The sequence below is a fragment of the Schistocerca piceifrons genome, chromosome X, assembly GCF_021461385.2.
Source record: "Schistocerca piceifrons isolate TAMUIC-IGC-003096 chromosome X, iqSchPice1.1, whole genome shotgun sequence".
NCBI lineage: Eukaryota > Metazoa > Arthropoda > Insecta > Orthoptera > Acrididae > Schistocerca > Schistocerca piceifrons.
In genome coordinates, this window is record NC_060149.1 from 821,064,187 (window position 1) to 821,085,826 (window position 21,640).

A 21,640-nucleotide genomic window follows, 5' to 3' on the forward strand; every position below is an offset into this window, starting at 1 on the left:
GAATGGGAATGAAAGGAAGATGGAACAAGGAAGTTCTTTGCTGGATTTCAAGAGATTCGAATACACATAAGAGCAACATTTATACATGTCGTTGTAACCATAATGCACGGAAGAGTCTAGAGGAAGTAGTGGCTGCGAGATGTGTGCGCCGGAAAGTACGAAGACAGCTTGTTCGTCGCTTCAGCGAGTACAAGGACATGAGAACGGCACTTGGATCTTGAAATCACGACTTGTGGCTAAATAAATAAAGGGAAAATGGGTAGTTGTTGAAAGCGTTATTTCCTGAAATGATGTCATCTACGGCCCAGAAACAAATTTCTCCCTGAAGAAAAAAGAAGTTTTTTTTTCAACTTTTGAATGGGCACATACTAACCAGCAGTAATGGAATATCTAAACCTCATCATATCAGTGCGTTTCAGGCGGAACTCGATCCTCGACCTTGGATTTCTACGACGGAAACGCTGCCGCAAAGCGTCGAGTGCAGCTCCGAATACACTGCTCAGACTACGGGGAAACTTACGTCACACTCGATATAACAGATGAATGAAAATACTCCTAAGAGCTTACAAGCAGCGTTTTTACAATGGTGATTAGTCAGCTAAATATGATAGGATGAAAGGAGGCCACCGGCAGCCTGTACACAAATCGGTGTTATCCAGTGTTTTTCTGGGAAACAGCGAATGTGTCATCGAATTACTGTTCTGGTCAGTCACGTGTAAAATCGCGTGTCGTTGATTGGCCTATTTGCACGAGTGAGCTAACAGGTGTGCTACATCAAACCAACTGTTTGCAGGCGTTCCAGATGCCCTTGCCCTACACTATTCTGCGTATACGGTTCGCTGTCACTTTCGTAACAGAATACCGTTTCCGAAAAGATCTGTGATATACAAGGCGATTCAAAAGTAACTTGACACATTGCGTGAGTTTAATGTACACTAATGAACCAAAACATTATGACCACTTGCTTACTAAATTGTTTGTTCGTCTTTGGAACGAAATACATCATTTATTCTGCCTATCAGGCATCTCACAATTTATTGATAGGTTTTTGGACTTACGGGTCACTGGAAGTCTACGCATAAATTATCTAATTCTCATAAATAACGGGCCACTAATTAGCGTACGCGGTGATGGCGTCCGATAGCGACCCATATGGGTTCCATAGGATTTACATAAGGCGAATTTGGTCGCCGAGACATCAGCGTTAGTACACTCTAAAGCTCCCCAGACCACTGTATCACGGTTTTGGCTTCGAGACGCGGAGAGTTACACTGGTGAAAGACGATATCGCCGTCGGGGAAGACGTCAAGCATGAAGTAATGCAGGTAGTTTGCAGCTGTCAACTTGTCTTCGATTACTACCACAGGTCCCATACAAGTGCAGGAGAATGTGTCCCATAGCATAATACTGCTCCCACCAGTCTGTGTCCGTGTTACGCTGCACGTTTCGAGCCGCCGTTCACCTCTATGTCGGCGTTTGTGGAGGCCACCGTTGATCTAGTGTAGCAAAAATGTGTTTCACCCTTAGAGCGGACACGTTTCCATTGATCGACGGTCGAATCCCAATGGTCATCCGCCCACTGCAATCGCTGCTGGCGTTGTCGTTGGGTCAACATGTGAAAACGTAGGTGTGGTCTGCCGCGCAGCTCCATGTTCAACAATGTACGATGAAGGGTATGCTTCGAAACACTTGTGCGTGCACCAGCATTGTGCCCTTATGGCAGAGATGCTACGAATCACCATCTATCCTACATTACAGAGCAGAGAAGCCTCCGAGCACCACGTTCTGTGAAGAGTCGTGGACGTCCAACCATTTACCGCCGAGTGATAGTTTCACTGCCCTACCCCTTTCCGTAGATGCTCACGACAGTAGCACGTAAACATTCGACCAGCTTCACCGTTTTCGAGATACTCGTTCACAGGCTCTTCCCTTTGTCAAAGAGGCTTTCCCTATTTGCAACTCGTATCTTCGCTAGGGTGATCACCCGTCCGTATCTGATACGCTTAGATACGTTTGTTACCGTGTCACGTGTTCGCAACGCGACCATGAGGCATCCTACATCGCGGTGGGCAGTGATCATAATGTTTCGGCTTATCATTGTATGCATCAGAATAAGAGCAAAATATTAAATAAAGCCTTTTCTGAAATTGCGTTATTTCCGAGTTATGATGCATAATGTCCTTTGTGGTAGGCATTAGATCAGGGCTTCACAACATACGTGCTCGCGGAGCAAGCTGTGAGCAGCAAGGCGCGAGCACGGAGCAGCGCGAGCACGCTACCCCCACTACCGGACCAGAGCGGAGAGTGGGGAAAGTCATGTGGGGCACACAACAGCTGCCGCCAGTCAATGTAAATCCGCGGCCACCTGCAGGGATATCACTCACGAATTATTACTGCAACAAATGAAACAAATAAAGGAGAATGTACAAATGCCACATAATTTTATTAGCTTAGTGTATGCCTCTACATTTGCATTAATTTGTGAACTGTTACACAATAAAAGGTGTCACTGAAGTGTGGGATTCTCGGTTATCTTGTACTTTTTGCACTTTACAATTGCGTCTATGTTCGGAGTAATTGTTATTGTGCATTTTAGGCGCAGTGTGCAGTTTAATTTCGATCAGACAATGCATTTCTCAGGCGCGTCTTGTTACATTTCATTGCAGAGAACAGTTGTTCACAAATATACGTGGAACCGAACATTGATATTATTGTAGTCGCCAGTTTGTGCAAACGAGGAAATCTATCCTGAGGGAAGTGTCTGTAGAATTCCAAAATGTTTTTCTTGTTTTGAAATTTGTCTCTGTATTCTCTGTCACACTGCAGGTCAATAATTTCTTGCTGCGGCTCAGGACGAATCTCTTAAATATTCGCTGAATATGGAGAGAACAGATCAAAATCACTGTCTAGTGCTGTCAGATCTTGAAAGCGCTGATCAACTAAACTATGTGAATAACGTTCACAGTCTTTGTGAACGTCTTGCATGGATGATAATTTAGGAAAATGAGCTAGGTTTCCTGTTTCCAGCTGACTCACCCAAAGTGTCAATTTCATTTTAAAAGCTCGTATTCGATCTATGAAATGAGTAATTAGCAGATCTTTACCTTGTAGTAAAATGTTCAAAGCATTCAGATGGCTAGTTAAATCTGCTAAGAACACGAGATCACATTCAAACGTGCGCGCGCATTTCCCCTCCCTTCCCTCCCTCCCTACTCCGCGACCTTGCACCTGCTCGCGAGCACGTGCCTGAGCAGACGCGAGTACTCGCGCTCAAAACCGGCCAGTTGTTAAACCCTGCATTAGATCATGTGTCATTACAGGTGTTTGGCGTGTCGTGTCCGCCTCCATATCGACTGATGTTGCTTTGTAGACCCCTCCACAATGTTACGTAGATTGTGGCAGGAAATCAATTCGTTTACTTGACTTTGGTGTGGTCCGTTGTACTCTATGGCGCTGTTGTAGTACTGAGGTACTGTATTCTACTGTACTGTACTGTAGGTACATTTATTCTGTCGGTAGTTCAAGACTCCAGTCGTTGTGTTCGTTACGATGGCATACTGAAACGGTCAATATGCCGATATGCATATCCTTTACGGCGCATGAGAAGGCAATGCACGAGCAGCAAGAAGGCGGTAATTGGTAATGTTTCCAAACGGAACTACGGGACGTTAGACCCAATCTTCCTTCCTGCATTCCTTCCAGACAGAAGAGTAGGAAACCAGCAGACTTACACTGCTGTGCACAGGCGTTCGAGGGATTATGGCATTCGCGAGGCGCCACGATCAGGTCGGCCTCATCTGGATGGCGAGGTTGTTGATATCCTTGTAATGGTAGATGAAGAGCCGACCATAATTACCGCCATGTAAGAGCCACTGTAGGGGTTCCTCAATAAATGTATGGCGCTTGCTTCGGATACAGCAATTCCATTCATTTTTCCCGCAGAAGGTACAGGAGCTGACACCTATAAACTACCCTAGACGTCAGAATTTCTCGCTGTAGTTACTCGAGAGCCATGCAGCTGATCCACTGTTCGGTCGCCGGGTATTCTTTACGAATGAGAGCCTCTTTACCTGTGCAGGTATCGTGAACGCTCAGAATATGCGCGTGTGGGCGTATTAGAAACCTCGCGTAACTGCAGTATGAGGATATCAACATCGTTTGGCAGAGAACATTTTGTTCGGTATATTAAACAATCGATTGCTGGGACCGCATGTTATTCCACAGCGCTCGTCTGCTATAGTGTATCGGCAGTTTTGGAACATTAATTGGGTGGTCTGCTTCATAATGTCCCACTTTCTACACGAAGCACGATGGCGCCCCCTCACACTTCAGTATGAAGGGAACAAAGTATCTCAATGTTGCTTATCCCCATAACTGGATAGATCGCGCAGGACCCGTTGCTCAGCCTTCTAGATCTCTGGGTCTTAATCTTTTGGACATCTACCTTTGGGCCCGTCTCAAGGAGCTCGCGTATGGTTTTTCAACTGAGAGTGTAGCACAACTACACCAGGGAACTGAAAATGGCTGTGCAACTGTGCAAAATGAAATGAACAGAAGCTGCAAGACGTGAGCACGGCACGGTCTTCGTCTAAATGCACATCATTTTGAACATGTTCTGGGGTAAATGCACGGTGCGTAGTTGCGATGAATTTCGGATCCCTTCGTGCCGTTGCTTTCTGACCAGAATTAAATTGGTGTTGTTTGTTCTGCACTTGTGATCCCTCTGCTACTGCATAACTCAGATACAATGCAATTTCGGACAAAACTTTGTTTAACATTTTACGCTTATCGTGATGCATATATTACATCCACGAACCGGGTCCAGCTACTTTTGAATCATCCAGTACACAGCAGATACATCATAGAACACAACAGACTCTTAAAAAGTTGACAGAGGGGCTCCTGTGATTATAGTGATGAAGGTACTGCAGATGACTTCGTCCATGTATGTTTCTTCTGGTACCACGTAAGGCACAGAAGGTCATTAGGTATGAACATAGAAACTCTTCTGACCTGTACAGATGTACAGCAGAGTTCACAATTTATTCAAAACTATATGGATTTACCCCGAAGGGGTTGCGATGGATCCACAGGTATACCGAGTGAAGTGTAAATCCGACTGTTGCGTACGACGACAGCCACAGAGCGAGTGTACAAAATAAGTAGTATAACCGACATCTGAGAACCATCTTTGCCATTGAAACTTGCTGTGGGAATTGTTATGCCTTCCTTTGTACGCTATGTGATTCTTGAATGGATACAGGAGCGAGGAACAGATGCCTTTCATGAACAGAGAATTCAGTTATTAATTTATTCTAAATCTAATATCAAATAGTAAAAACAATATATAACTTTGTTGCTGCAGTTGCAGCGTCGGTCGCTAACAGTAGATTTGAATGTAGAAATATACACCGATACATTTATAAATCTGTCACTCGTCAATACGATGTCTTTTTAGACGATGTTGAGCCCCTTGTCACAATGACAATCTGTAAATGTCATTCAACTGGCAAACACACAAAAAGGGCTGAGTGCATAGATGTTCGAACAAAAGTGCAACCGTCGCTGGAGGTCCAGAGAGGGGATGCTTGTATCTAATTGACAGGAACGTCATCGTTGGTGGCAGCGCCCTCGTCTTGTGGTGGCGGCTATAGGAAACGCTTCGGTGTAACTGGCGGAGCGCGTGTTTGAAAGTGTGGCAACCGCATAGCGGCCGATACCGTAGGAATCAGTCTCACGTAAAAACATCATGGCCCGCTAACAACGGACGACAATTCCTCTCCGATTCGCACTCAAAGGTGTATGAGGAGACGATAGCCACGGATCGTAACGGACTGTATGGAGACGTTCAAACAGGCTAGATATAGAGCTTTACTCAGAGTCATGACCATAGCGATTTAATTCAGTAGTTCAGTCAAAGGACATCAATACATTGCAAAATAAGACCGTTACAGGTGTAGTTGTCTCTTCTTGTAAGCCTATAGACATATCGCTGTATGCTGCTAATAGTGACGTCATGCTCTCTCTGAAATTGCGAATGCAGCTCTCGCAAGTAAAAGTTACACTTAAAGAAGTAAAAAATGTTGGGCATGATCGCTACTGGATGTGTTAATAGCTTGCGCTTAGTGACCAGTAAAGTCACTTCCAATTGGTCGCCATCACGTTGGAGGATATTATATCGAGATGCAGGACACATCTACTCCGTTTGAACTAACAGGGTAAATAATGGACTTTGCAATAGGTGTGCCCTATTGTGGAGTTAACAATAATCCGCGTCGAGGAGGTTTTCGGGAGACGTGAGCACGTGGGGCTTCATGCTTTCGTGTGAAATACAGTGCAAAAGAAAATATACTTTAAACGATAATATTTCACGAGCTGCAAAACAGTCGCTTCGTTATCTTGTGTGGAGATTACATTCACCTATCCTGAGATCCACAGTTCACAACAACAGCGCCCGCATCTCGTGGTCGTGCGGTAGCGTTCTCGCTTCCCACGCCCGGGTTCCCGGGTTCGATTCCCGGCGGGGTCAGGGATTTTCTCTGCCTCGTGATGGCTGGGTGTTGTGTGCTGTCCTTAGGTTAGTTAGGTTTAAGTAGTTCTAAGTTCTAGGGGACTGATGACCATAGCTGTTAAGTCCCATAGTGCTCAGAGCCATTTGAACCATTTTTGAACAACAACAGCGTGGCAGTCAGTTCCTGTTCTCGAGTGCTCTCCGAAATAACAGATACCATCTTCATCTGATTAAGGCCAACCGGCCATTGACCTCCTTCTTCTGTGCTGGATGCACACGCATTGCCCGAACTCTTACGGGACTCGGTTAGATTGTCTGCCGCGAGTAGTGAGTGTAATGGGCAGGGGCACTACGAATGTAGTGTGTGGACATTAAATGGGGAATGTGGGTCTCACGGGGAGCGTGCAAGGGATAAATCCATGCAGTCGTTCAAAATGGTTCAAATGATTCTGAGCACTATGGGACTTAACTGCTGAGGTCATCAGTCCCCTAGAACTTAGAACTACTTAAACATAACTAACCTAAAGACGTCACACACATCCATGCCCGAGGCAGGATTCGAAACTGCGACCGTTGCGGTCGTGCGGTTCCAGACTGAAGCGCCTAGAACCGCTCGGCCACACAGGCCGGCCATGCAGTCGTAATATCCTCTGTACCCTCGGTGGCTCAGATGGATAGAGCGTCTGCCAGGTAATCAGGAGGTCCCGGGTTCGAGTCCCGGTCGAGGTACACATTTTCAACTGTCCCCGTTGATGTATATCAACGCCTGTCGACAGCTTAGGGTCTTGATTTAACTATCATTTCATTCTGAGAGAGCTGCATGGCCACCGATGGTATCTGTTCTTTCGGACATGTCCGAAAGAACAGATACCATCTTCATACATTCACCCACGTCGCGACAGTTGCGAGAGCACTCGAGAACAGGAACTGGTTGTCGCGCTATTGTTGTGAACTGTCTATCTCAGGAAAGAAACTTATACTTAAATATTGCAAAACTGAATCTATCAGGTAAGATAAATAGTGAATAGCAGTCGTCCTCAGAACGTGGCAACAATGACAGTTAACTTTAAAAACTCAATAAACTGTGAGTAGTACATTTACGTTGTATTTTCCTGTTCTCAATGTCAAAAAATTTTTATCGTAGCGTCGTGTGTGTAATTTCAGAGTGCGCTTTCTCGCTTAGCCTGTAGGCACTAGTCAGTTATACAGGACGGGGCAAATAAAAGTGTCCCGGGGAACAGAGTTCCTGTGTATAAAGAAACACAACAGAGGAAAGGAAATACAGTAATAACCTGACTACAGCTGTCGTAGAAAGTGAATAACATTTATCTCTTGACAGTTTAGTGCCCTGGTCAGCAAGCTGCTGAAGGCGGATCGAAGCTGAGCTGCTGGAATTGTTGCAGTCTCTTCCGAGATGTTGTGTTGCAGTTCTTGAAGACTATGAGGATTGTTGCGACCTAGCTTAGACTTGAGGGCTCCCTACAGAAAGTACTCACACACTGACAGGTCAGGTGACCTGGACGGCCAGCTAGGGCCGCGACCAGACTGTAGGTCCAGGTGGAGTATTAGCACGCATGATCGATGTGCTGCGCCAGTCTCTTGCAACAGGTGTCGGGTTGAGTTGGTAGAACTCTGAAGCATTTTCTAGTGAGCCGTAACCACATTTTCTGGTGTGCTGGGCACGTTTCGGAACGTTTTTTGATTTGTTCAAAACAGATCCTGTCTGACGCCATTTTCGTACTAGGCGTTGCATGGCACTCTTTGTTTTGGTACCACTAAACTTCTCAGCAAACAACTGACCATGCCGTTTCCACGACTTTGTTATCACATAAATTTCCACAACGAACATCCGCTGCTCCACTGTGAGTGCCATCGTACCCTTTGCACTACTCCACACACACTGACACAGCCCACACTACTGAACAGGTGTAGATCACGTATCGAGCGTACACGTGGTGCGTGCGACACGGGGTGTTGTTATATGCATATGTTCACGTCCAATCCTATCCACTCGTCCGGTCCACTTTTACTTGCCCCACCCTGTAGAAATGCGTAATGTCGGTGCGACAGGAGCACGTGGCTGAGCGGAAACAGGAAATGGGTATTAAGGTCCGTTTAGACTAGGAGGCATGTATTGTAACCTGCATGAGCGTTATGTCAATCTGAAATGTCGCAATACATGTTCTCGTACAAAAGTTCAAATGGTTGAAATGGGTCTGAGCACTATGGGACTTAACTTCTAAGGTCATCAGTCCCCTAGAACTTAGAACTACTTAAACCTAACTAACCTAAGGACATCGCACACATCCATGCCCGAGGCAGGATTCGAGCCTGCGACCGTAGCGGTCGCGCGGTTCCAGACTGGAGCGCCTAGAACCTCTCGGCCACCCCGGTCGGCACAAAAGTTCACCAAACGTGTATTTTGTACACACATCAAAAAAAGTTTTGGATCACCTCGGTTCCGAGAGGTCCGGAACCTGTAGAGAAAATGGGAATAGAGATCAACATAAATATCATTTCCGCCCTTTTTATTGCTCATTAAAACCACACATTGCATGTTATACCACCATACAGCGAAATCTTCAGAGGTGGTGGTCCAGATTGCTGTATACACCAGTACCTCTAATACCCAGTAGCATGTCCTTTTGCATTGATGCATGCCTGTATTCGTCGTTCATCAGGGCACTGTTGGTCCAGATTGTTCCACTCCTCAACGGCGATTCGGGGTAGATAACTCAGGGTGGTTGGCGGGTCACGTTCTCCATAAACAGCCCTCTTCAATCTATCCCAGGTATGTTCGATAGAGTTCATGTCTGGAGAACATGCTTGCCACTCTAGTCGAGCGATGTCGTTATCCTGAAGAAGTCATTCAGATGTGCACGATGGGGGCGCGAATTGTCATCCACGATGATGAATGCCTTGCCAATATGCTGCCGATATGGTTGCACTATCGATCGGAGGATGGCATTCTCGTATCGTACAGCCGTTACGGCGCCTTCCACGACCACCAGTGGCGTACGTCGACCCCACATAATGCCACCCCAAAACAGCAGGGAACCTCCACCTTGTTGCAGTCGCTGGTCAGTGTGCCTAAGGCGTTCATTCTGACTGGGTTGCCTCCAAACACGTCTCCGACGATTGTCTGTTTGAAGGCATATACGACACTCATCGGTGAAGAGAACGTGATGCTAATCATGAGCGGGCAATTCGTCATGTTTTTGGGCCCAACTGTATCGCGCTGCATGGAGTCGTGGTTGCAAAGATGGACCACGCCATGGACGTCAGGAGTGAAGTTGCGCATCATGCAGCCTACTGCGCAAAGTTTGAATCGTGTGACGACATCCTGTGGCTGCACGGAAAGCATTATTCAACATGGTGGCGTTGCTGTCAGGGTTCCTCCGAGCCATAATCCGTATGTAGCGGTCATCCATTGCAGTAGTAGCACTTCCGCGGCCCGAGCGAGGCATATCATCGACAGTTCCTGTCTCTCTGTATCTCCTCCATGTCCGAACAACATCGCTTTGGGTCACTACGAGACGCCTGGACTCTTCCCTTGTTGAGAGCCCTTCCTGGCACAAAGTAACAATGCGGACGCGATCGAACCACGGTATTGACCGTCTAGGCATGTTTGAACTACAGACAACACGGGCCGTGTACCTCCTTGCTGGTGGAATGACTGGAAGTGATCGGCTGTCGGACCCTCTCCGTGAAATAGGCGCTGCTCATCATTGTTTTTTACATCTTTGGACGGGTTTGGTGACATCTATGAACATCATAGGGACTGTGTCTGTGATACAATATCCACAGTCAACGTCTGTCTTCAGGAATTCTGGGAATTGGGGTGATGCAAAAACTTTTTTTGATGAGCTTATATAGCTTTTTATGCAATATACTCGACAATTCGCAGAAATTGCGCATACACAGTACGATAGTTCGCGCCTAGACGCCATGTTCTTTTAATAATGCCTATTTGATCTTGAGTGTTCTGTGTAGTCCATTGTTGTATTCGTTGCGTCTTGTGGGTTTTCCTCTCCTCATCTAAAATGGTAAGAGCACCAGCACATAAAACTGTTAAATCTTGGGAAACGATCGCAAATTCCAAACACCACTGGACGCTCTGTTACAAATCACCAGACGTAAATGCACGATCATACATTTATGACTTGCAAGTAGCGCGCTGGTGCAAGTCACGATACATTTCCTTGAGATGCGTCTATACGAGTGTGTCGCGCATACTTGTGACGATACAAATCCCATATGTGAACGTATCTGTACAGGAACCTGTCAGCAGCATTCGTCATAGGGTCTGTACACGCGTTTGAACCGCACCGCTTACATTCTTTGTTGGCTAAATTTGCAAATTAGATATAGACACAATAACTTTGTACTACGGAACTAATCTGAGGTGACAAAAGTCATGCGATACCGATATGCCGGTGGCACCGAGTACACAAGGTATAAAAGGGCAGTGCATTGGCGGAGCTGTCATGTGTAACAGATGATTCCCGAGAAAATGTTTCAAGGGTGATAATAGCTGCAAGACATGAATTAACAGACTTTGAACGAGGAATAGTAGTCAGAGCTTCCATTTCGGAAGTCGTTAGGGAATCCAATACTCCGAGATCAAAATGGTTCAAATGGCTCTGAGCACTATGGGATTTAACTTCCGAGATCATCAGTCCCCTAGAACTTAGAACTACTTAAAACTACCTAACATAAGGACATCACACACATCCATGCCAGAGGCAGTATTCGAACTTACGACCGTAGCGGTCGCGCGGTTCCAGACTGTAGCGCCTAGAACCGCTCGGCCACTCCGGCCGGCACTACGAGATCCACTGTGTCAAGAATGTGCCGAAAATACTAAACTTCAAGCATTACCTATCACCTCGTACAACGCAGTGATTGACGGCCTTCACTTAAGGACCGAGAGCAGCGGCGTTTGCGTAGAGTTGTCATTGTTAACAGACAAAGAACACTGCGTGAAATAATCGCAGAAATCAGTATGGGACGTACGGCGAACGAATCTGTTAGGACAGTGTGGCGAAATGTGGCGTTAACGCACTATGGCACCAGACAACCGACACGAGTGGCCTTTCTAACACAACGACAGCACCTGCAGCGCCTCTCCTGGGGTCGAGACCTTGTCGTTTGGACCCTAAAAGCTGGCAGCTATGGCCGAGCAGTTCTAGACGCTTCATTCCGGAACTGCGCTGCTGCTATGGATCGCAGGTTCGAATCCTGCCCCGGGCATGGGGTTGGGTTGGGTTGTTTGGGGAAGGAGACCAGACAGCAAGGTCATCGGTCTAATCGAATTAGTGAAGGATGGGGAAGGAAGTCGTCCGTGCCGTTTCAGAGGAACCATCCCAGCATTTGCCTGGAGTGATTAAGGGAAATCACGGAAAACCTAAATCAGGATGGCCGGACGCGGGATTGAACCGTCGTCCTCCAGAATGCGAGTCCAGTGTCTAACCACTGCGCCACCTCGCTCGGTCCTCGGGCATGGATGTGTGTGATGTCCTTAGGTTAGTTAGGTTTAAGTAGTTATAAGTCTAGGGGACTGATAACCTCAGCTGTTAAGTCCCATAGTGCTCAGAGCCATCTGAACCATCTGAACCATTTGGACCCTAAAAGACTGGAAAACAGCACCCTGGTCAGATGACGGTTGGTATGAGCTAATGACAGGGTTCGAGAATGGCGCATATCCCACGAAGACACTGACCCAAGTTGTCAACAAGGCACTGTGCAAGCTGCTGGTGACTTCATAATGGTGTGGGCTGTGATTACATGGAATAGAGTGGGCTCTCTGGTCCATTTAACCGATTATTGACTGGAAATGCTTATGTTCGTCTACTTGTAGACCCTCTGCAGCCAAACAACGATGGAACTTTTATGTCTAACAATGTGCCATGTCACTGGGCCACAATTGTCTGCGATTGAAGAACATTCTGGACAACGCGAGCGAATTGTTATGCCACCTAGGTCGCCTGGCATGAATATCATTGAATATATATTGGACATTAGCGAGAGATCACTTCGTGCACAAAACCCAACACAGGCAACACTCCCGCAATTATGGACTGTTATAGAGGTAGCATGGCTCAGTGTTTCTCCAGGGTACTTCCAACCTCTTTTTGAGACCATACCACGTCGAGTTGCTGCACTACGCCGGGCAAAAGGAGCTCCGACACGATGTTAGGAGGAATGGAATGATTTCTATCACCTCAGTGTATACGAAAAAAGGAAAAGGAATATAAGACGATGATGAGACCATTACAGACCGAACACCCAGTTGAGTAAGGCCTGAGACAATTTGAAACTAACCGAATGGAATAACATAACATGAAGATAATACATAGATTAGAGAATCGCTTATTTAGTGTGACAGTGGTAGTTCAAAATGGTTCAAATGGCTCTGAGCACTATGAGACTTAACTGCTGAGGTCATCAGTCCTCTAGAACTTAGAACTACGTAAACCTAACTAACCTAAGGACATCACACACATCCATGCCCGAGGCAGGATTCGAACCTGCGATCGTAGCGGACGCGCGGTTCCAGACTGTAGCGCCTAGAACCGTTCGGCCACTACGGCCAGCGACAGTGGTGGTTGTTGTTGCCGTATTTTTATTCATTCTTGCATTAAGTATATGAAGGATATGGGACACGTCATGGTATTAGAGACTTAAAAACAAAAATCATAAATTTGTCTATATAGGTATTTTCATACCTACAGGTCCAGTTTGACGAGGATAGGGCAGGCAGTCGGCAGTGGCAATAAAGGAGGAATCATCCTGGTATATCCTGAATTAATTTAAGGAAACCACATACACCTAAATCAGAATGGCGGAATGGGATCTAGAGGCACCTGATGTAATCCCGAGGCTAATTTTCAACGAACTTCTCATTCGAATAGGTACAATGTAGCTCGTTGGCCATACAAAGCCGCGCGGGATTAGCCGAGCGGTCTTAGGCGCTGCAGTCATGGCCTGTGTGGCTGGTCCCGGCGGAAGTTCACCGAGCGAGGTGGCGCAGTGGTAGCACACTGGACTCGCATTCGGGAGGACGACGGTACAATCCCGCGTCCGGCCATCCTGATTTAGGTTTTCCGTGATTTCCCTAAATCGGTCCAGGCAAATGCTGGGATGGTTCCTTTGAAAGGGCACGGCCGACTTCCTTCCCAATCCTTCCCTTATCCGGTGAGACCGATGACCTCGCTGTTTGGTCTCTTCCCCCAAAACAACCCAACCCGGCGGAAGTTCGAGTCCTCCCTCGGCAATGGGTGTGTGTGTTTGTCCTTAGGATAATTTAGGTTAAGTAGTGTGTAAGCTTAGGGACTGATGACCTTATCACTTACGTCCCATAAGATTTCACACACATTTGAACATTTTTGGCCATACAAAACATTCACATTATTGTCGGCTCTTTATCCATATGAACTATATCGTTACTTCTTTTGCAATTTTTATTGCATCTATACCTTTATTTTCTTTTAGATAGTGATATACTCGTATTATTTCTATTAGCTGCTCTAGTTTTGAGATAGATGTAGACTGAACACAGTTTATCACGAAAAGGAACAAATTCTGACCATTCCGGGCATCATAGTTGTGTAATTCTCTACTATGTTCTTTATAGTAACAGCATTGTAGGATAGCATACTGTTATAACTTTCGAGGCTGGTATGCTACGCTATTGTAGTAGTAAAAATACACTACGTACTAAACCTCTCAGAAGAAAACGTTAACAAGGAACCCATTGTACATAGTATTTGGCTCAACGGGCAATGGCATTCTACCAATACAAAGGGAGGAAAGGAGATTAAGGTTTAATGTATTGTCGAAAACTAGATCAATACAGACGGAACACAAGTGCGGTTTCGGAAAGAGTGGGGTGGTAAATCAACCGTGCATTTTTCAAAGAAATCTTCACGGTATTTACCGTAATCGATTTCGTGTAACCACGGTAGAGTTCAGTATTGAGAGTCAGTGGGGAATAATTTATGCATGACCATGGTTATCGGCGGTTAACGATATTGATTTAACCGCAAACACAGTAACATTGATACTGCATTACGAAATGGGTTGTTTAAAGGGGATAGAAGGACGAAGACTTGGAGCTTATCGCTTCTTTCGACGTCAATATCGTTATAGATAAAGCTCCTAATTCATTGGAATAACGATGGGAAAGCTCTTAGCTTGCCGAAGAATCATCCCAGCATCAGTCTGAGCTGTTTAGCTCGAGTTCCATTGCTATCTCCCTGTCGTAAACATGACCGGTGAAACTGTGATATTACGCTAACAGAGGCTGAAACTGGTTCGTACCCAGGATGAACGAGCAGATAGTTAAACAGCATGATGATTCAGTGCGCAACCCGTCCCTGGAGCCTTCATGTGGACGATCTCAATAAAAGCACCATAGAGTCATACTGGGAAATGGAAGATTGGTTGTAGAGGTAACTGTTACAACAGATGAATATTTCTGCTGATCTAATTATCAAAAACATACGTTTAACTGTTGAAATCAATCATTCCATCAGTTCTCAGAAAGAGACAGTGTACAGCAATTACATTTACGTAAACTGAAAGTCGACGTTCAAAGCTGATCGCCTGACTGACACTTGCATTATCTACACTCAGCTGACAAAAGTCATGGGATAGTTGGTAATGTCGTGTCAGACTTCCTTCTGCCCGATATAGTGCAGCAATTCGACGTGGGATAGACCCAACAAGTCGTTGAAAGTCCCCTGCAAAAATGCTGAGCCATGTTTCCTCCATAGACGTCCATAATTTCGAAAGTGTTATCGGTGCAGGATCTTGTGCACGAACTGGTCTATCCGTTATGTCCATTGTCAGGGGCTCTGGGTGGCCAAATCATTCGCTCCAACTGTCAAGAATGTTCATCAAACCAATCTCGAACAATTGTGACTCGGAGACAGTGTGCATTGACATCCATAAAAATTCCATCGCTGTTCGGAAACATTAAGTACATGAATGATTCCAGACGGTCTCCAAGTAACCGAACATAACCATTTCCACGTAATGATCGCTTCAGATGGACCATGGCGCAACAAGTGATGTGCTGTTAACAAAGGTACTCGCGACGGTCGTCTGCTGCCGTAGCCTATTTACGCCTAATTTAGCCGCACTGTCCTAACGAATATGTTAATCGTCCGTCGCACATTAATTTCTGTGTCTATATCAGACAGTGTTGTTTGTCAGTTAGCACTAACAATTCTACGCAAACGCCACTCTCGGTTGTTAAGTGAAGGCTGTCGGTCACTGCGTTGTCCGTGGTGAAAGATAATTCTTGAATTTTGGTATTCTCGACACATTCTTAACACTATGGATCTCGGAGTACTGAATTCCCTAACGATTTCCGAATGAAATGTCCCATGCGTCTAACACCAACTACCATTCGTGCGTCCATAATCACGTCGGAAACTTTTTCACACGAATCACGTGGGCACAAACGACAGCTCTGACAATGCACTGCGCTTTTATACCTTGCGTACGCCATACTACCGCCATCTTTGTGTGTGTATATCGCTATCCCATGACTTCTGTCACTATAGTGTACAATTAAAGTTGGCTGACGTACGTACGAAGATGAATTTTCCGATGTCTCATAGTAAATCAAGGCTAACACAACAAAATATACAAAAAGTATCGCAGAAACTATTTTTGGATAGCGAACAATGTACTTGCATCAAGATGGACCCACAAATCTCGAACTGTGCTAGTAACCTTACTACTCATCTTCACATTTACAACTTCTGGCATCTATCGTCAAAGCCGACTCATTCGTACATATTTCTTATTCCTTTTGTAGCCGCATAGAACTTCGTTTCCATGTCCACACTGTGCAGAGCCCAGCTGTGACTCCGTTGTACTTCAGTGCCATCTAGGTTACCGTGTAAGTAGGCTGTATATGTTTTCTTATTGGCAACGTTACGTAGCGCACTGTATGAAAATCACTGGCTGTGCTGTGTGCAGTCTGTGGCTAGTTTGCATTGTTGTCTGCCATTGTAGTGTTGGGCAGCGGCAGCTGGAAGTGAACAGCGCGTAGCGTTGCGCAGTTGGAGGTGAGCCGCCAGTAGTGGTGGATGTGGGGAGAGAGATGGCGGAGTTTGGAAATTTGTAAGAATGGATGTTATGAACTCCTATATATTTTATGACTTTTGATGACTATTAAGGTAAATACATTGTTTGTTCTCTGTCAAAATCTTTCATTTCCTAACTATGCCTATCAGTAGTTAGTGCCTTCCGTAGTTTGAATCTTTTATTTAGCTAGCAGTAGTGGCGCTCGCTGTTTTCCAGTAGTTCGAGTAACGAAGATTTTTGGTGAGGTAAGTGATTTGTGAAAGGTATAGTTTAATGTTAGTCAGGGCCATTCTTTTGTAGGGATTTTTGAAAGTCAGATTGCGTTGCGCTAAAAATATTGTGTGTCAGGTTAAGCACAGTCAGGTATAATTGTTCAAAGGGGACGTTTCAACCGTTCTCCTAAAATCCTGTTGTAATATTGCCGTACTTTTGCTGATCAGAGCATCTTGAAAACCTTCTTCTGTTAGCTAGTTCCACTTTAACTCACAGTTCAATTTACGTTGAAACTTTATTCTTGTCCAAGGCATCATACATTAGGAATAATAAAATTATTAAATAAAATGTTAGTTTACAGCAGTAAGACAAACTTAGCGTAAACGAGTCAGCACATTACAAACAAATTAAATAATAGTGTAATATACACTGATCAGCCAGAACATTATGATCACCGACCAACTATCGATATAAGCTCGTCCAGGCGATAGCAGCGTCAGCTGGCGAGGAGTGAGTGAGGGTACTGTCCGTGTGTAGAATGGGAATGCGCGCGATCTATCAAAGTTTGACCAAGGGCAGATTGTGATGGCCCAGATGCTCGGCACGAACGTCTCGGAAACTGCACGACTTTTCGGTGTTCGAAGAGTGCTATGGTGCGTGTGTTCAACAAGTGGCGAAACCAAGGTGGACTGGATTGGATTGGATTGTTTGGGGGGAAGAGGCCAAACAGCGAGGTCATCGGTCTCATAGGATTAGGGAAGGACGGGGAAGGAAGTCGGCCGTGCCCTTTCAAAGGAACCATCCCGGCATTTGCCTGGAACGATTTAGGGAAATCACGGAAAAACTAAATCAGGATGGCCGGACGCGGGATTGAACCGTCGTCCTCCCGAATGCGAGTCCAGTGTGCTAACCACTGCGCCACCTCGCTCCGTGAAACCAAGGTGAAACCACGTCCAGGCGTCGTGGGATCGGGAGGCCACCCTTCATTGCAGATATCGGACGTCGCAGGCTGGGCAGGCTGGTAGAACAGGGCAGGCGGCGAACTGTGGCGGAACTAACATCAGACTTTAATTCTGGGCAGAGTACAAGTGTGTCTGAACGCACAGTGCACCGAACACTCCTTATGATGGGTCTCCGAAGCCATGCATGTGCCAATGCTAACACCACGACACAGGCAACTACGACTGAAATGAGCACTTGACCATCGGCACTGGACGTTGGCGCAGTGGCAGAGCATTGCATGGTCTGAAGAATCCCGATACCTTCTTCATCATGCCGATTGGGGGGCGTATCCGTCGTTTTTAAGAAGAACAGCTCCTCGACACCTTTACTGCTTGACGGAGACAAGCTGGAGCTCGTGTAAGGCATCATGATGGCCAAAGAGTATCGTACACTGGTTGCAGACCACGTACCACCCTGTCATGACGATCATGCTTCCCGAGGGTGTGATTGAGTGGTTCGAGGAACACAGTGGCGAGATCCAGTCGATGTGCTGGCCGCAGACTCGCCAGATCTGAACCAAATCGAGCACATCTGGGATGTGACTGAACGTGACGTCAGAGCTCATTGCTCCCCTCCCCGTAATTTACGGGAATTGGGTGTGCAGATGTGATGCCAACTCCCTCTAGCAACCTACCTCATTGCTTCCATGTCACGACGCGTTGCCGATGTTATCCGTGCCAAAGATGGATATACCGGCTATTAGTAGATTGTCATAATGATATGGTTGATCGGTGTATATCATATGTTAATGAAAATAATGTCCACCAATGTTTCATATGCTCAAATTGAAAAATTGGTCCAGAAAATAAAGGCCAGAACAGACTTGTTACTTGCTGTAACAAAGTCACCTAAGGAGCACGGTTTATCCAACTTTCTCCAGATTAGCAAGAGGGGTGGATCTTGCCCTTCGTCGCATCCACAGCCTTCATCAGTATTAATATAACCCAGTTTCTTTAAAATTTGTTTACACTGGGATACGCTCGTGATTCGGTGATTCTGAACTTCCCAAGTCGTGTAAGGGAGCTCGAAACCGCCAGGAAATTACTCCTTCGGGTTGTTCGTTGGGCCTGTTACAGACGGGAGCTCCACAGTTCTGCTCGGAGTTTATTAGGTGATAACGGGTTTGATCTGGTTGGTTTTAAACAACTCTTTTTTGATTTCAGTCTCAGCTGCTGAGAGGTATATCCAAATACAGGGTGTCTGGGATCGTCTCTTGCTTTGTTTTCCAACCTCTATAACCACTCTTCTCCTCATTTCTGATTGAACTATGCCCATACGCTGATAGATCTGGTTTACAGGGCTACGGTGAAGACATCCTGTAATAATACGTCCAGTCTCGTTCAGGGCAACGTCTACTTGTATTGCATGAGTAGATTATCGCCTGACAGGGTCCAGATATTCCGTGATTGAAAAATACAATGACAAAGCAGAAGTACCGACGACTGTGGGTTGAGCTCATGGTAAGAGATAATGCCTGAAATCTGGTATGCTCGGCACACTATTGGCACTGTGGATCTCGAAATATTGAATTCCATAACGATTCCGAAATTTAATGTCCCATATGTCTAACTCCACCTACCTTTCGTGGGGCCATAGTCACGTCGGAATCTCTGTATATTTGCATATAGTTATGCCCTGGCTTTTGTCACCTCAGTGTGCAATCCACGACTGATGAATGTAATTCATCAGTTTACACCTCCGTGAGTTCTGCGAAGTCCTACTACAGGAAATATTTAAAGTAACTGAGGAGTTCAAAGCGTTAGTCACAATCATCGAAGACACCCGTCCCACTTCCCCCTCCCCGTTATAGAAATGGAGAGAAATTCTAATATTCTCACTTGGTGGATAAATTGTATATATGTCCCATTAGTACGCTGTAGACCATCAAAGGTTTTTAAACGCCAGGAAGGAAAACAAGTAACGATTCAGTATCTGCTTGACTACGAGACGGATCTTGTTTCAAAGGATAATGAGGCAATAAAACGGTTATGATCTTCATGTGTAACACAGCGAGACAGTCGCCTGAAGTGTTAGACAATAGATGGACGTCCCACGCGGGAGATATGCTTTGCCAGTGCTCCAATATTTTCGATGATGCTAAAGAGTACATCTTCGACACACTGTTGTTGAAGATGTCGTTAAATCAGTTAACAGTAAAATCACTTTCTGTATACTCATACATCCCGACTCTTGTCTTATCTTTGTATGCGAGCATGATGATGTGTGCAGATAAATTGTCTTCGAAAGTCTAGGGTTGAGTGTTTGGTATCGTTTCCCCATTGTAATCCAGTGATTGTGCCAGAACTTGTTTCTGTGTCCTTAGAAATTACTTATTTTCAAACATTTACGCGTTACAGATTCGTATTATATAGTCAGTTGTAAAATACATTTGTGCTTTTTCCAAATTTTGGCATTATTATCTGAGTTCAGACCATCGTTTTCCCCTATTTCACCGTATATATAAGTGACTAGAGATATATTTTTGAGAATTTTCGGACGCTTACGATTGTCGGGCATAATGTATTTTCTAATAAATTGACGGTTTTGAACTACAGATGTGCATTATTCAAACTTTGAACAGCGATATATTGTTCGGAAAATCATTTCTGCTTAATTGCAGTCGAGGTATTTACGTGCTTCGTGATGCATAGCCCCATTTTTGCGCTTGTTGAGCAGTTAGTGCTACAGAAATGTTTGAAAGTTTACGCTTGCGACCTAAAAATAGCTGTTAAAAATGATTTCTGAGGCGTAATATTGTGTTTGCGCTCATTGAAACTGTCGTTTCTGGTTCCACTTAGTTATCCCTGTCAACAGCAGCGTATATTGTGTGAGTTTGTTGTAAACTTCCAATGTTTACGAGTTCGTTACTCAAGTGTGTCAATGTGTGGGACCACCACGAACCGAAAGTACCAGACTGCTTCTACTACAGCTGCCTGGGTAGCATCCACTGACGTGTAGTGTAACCCTGACCTCCATCCCCTCCCCACGGTCCCTAAAATTCTCAACACTATGGCACTAGTCTAGGAAGTCGCAGCATAGCTTGTACAAAACCTTTAAAGTTTTTGGTTCAAGCCTTCCTCTCGAATCAGCAGCAGGGTCCATTATCAGATCTTTGGACAGTTCTGCAGATTGTGAGCGTTGTTGAAATTCCTTGTGCAAGGCTAGTATTCTTAGCCATCTCTGCCAGTCGCTGGAATCATCCAAGCGTGAAATCGGAGCAGAGGGGACAGGCACTGGTCATAATAGAATTATTTGTCGGAGACAAGAAAATGCTCCTCATAGACATAAATATTAAAATCAAATGCCAAAGCAACTACAACAAAGTTCTTAAGTTGGAAACACTCATAAAAAGCAATGCAGCTCACATAACATTGGGTACAGAAAGCTAGCCAAAAATCTTAATTGACAGCAATGAGATTTCTGGGGTGAATCTAACTATAAATGGAAAGGATAACCTAATGGTAAATGAAGGTGTATTTAATTTCAGCTCGCTAATACGTATGTTTCTTAATAACAATGTCATCACTGGAGGAGACCGACCGTCGAACAATCGATTGAGATTGTAAGTGGTGTTTGCGACAAGCCACCCTGCGAAACAATACTAAACCCTTTGTCGGAAAAACAGAGCAGATAGTTCGGAAGCCCACTCATAACGGAAATGCATTGGGTACAGTGGAAACAAATTAACCTGACCTCTTTGAGGATGTTTACATTGAAACTGATATCAGTGAGTATACGGCAGTTGCAACCACAATGATTATGAAAGTGAAAAGAACGATTAAAACATTTGGTGAGGTCCACACGATCTATAAA

The 21,640-nt window shown here is 45.2% G+C and overlaps 1 non-coding gene across 1 annotated transcript; it reads left to right on the top strand.

Annotated features, from left to right (window-relative positions):
- The first annotated feature begins 7,166 nt into the window (after positions 1–7,166).
- Positions 7,167–7,240, top strand: Trnat-ggu. The gene has a single exon. It is a non-coding gene; the product is annotated as a tRNA-Thr (tRNA).
- The last annotated feature ends 14,400 nt before the right edge of the window (positions 7,241–21,640 follow it).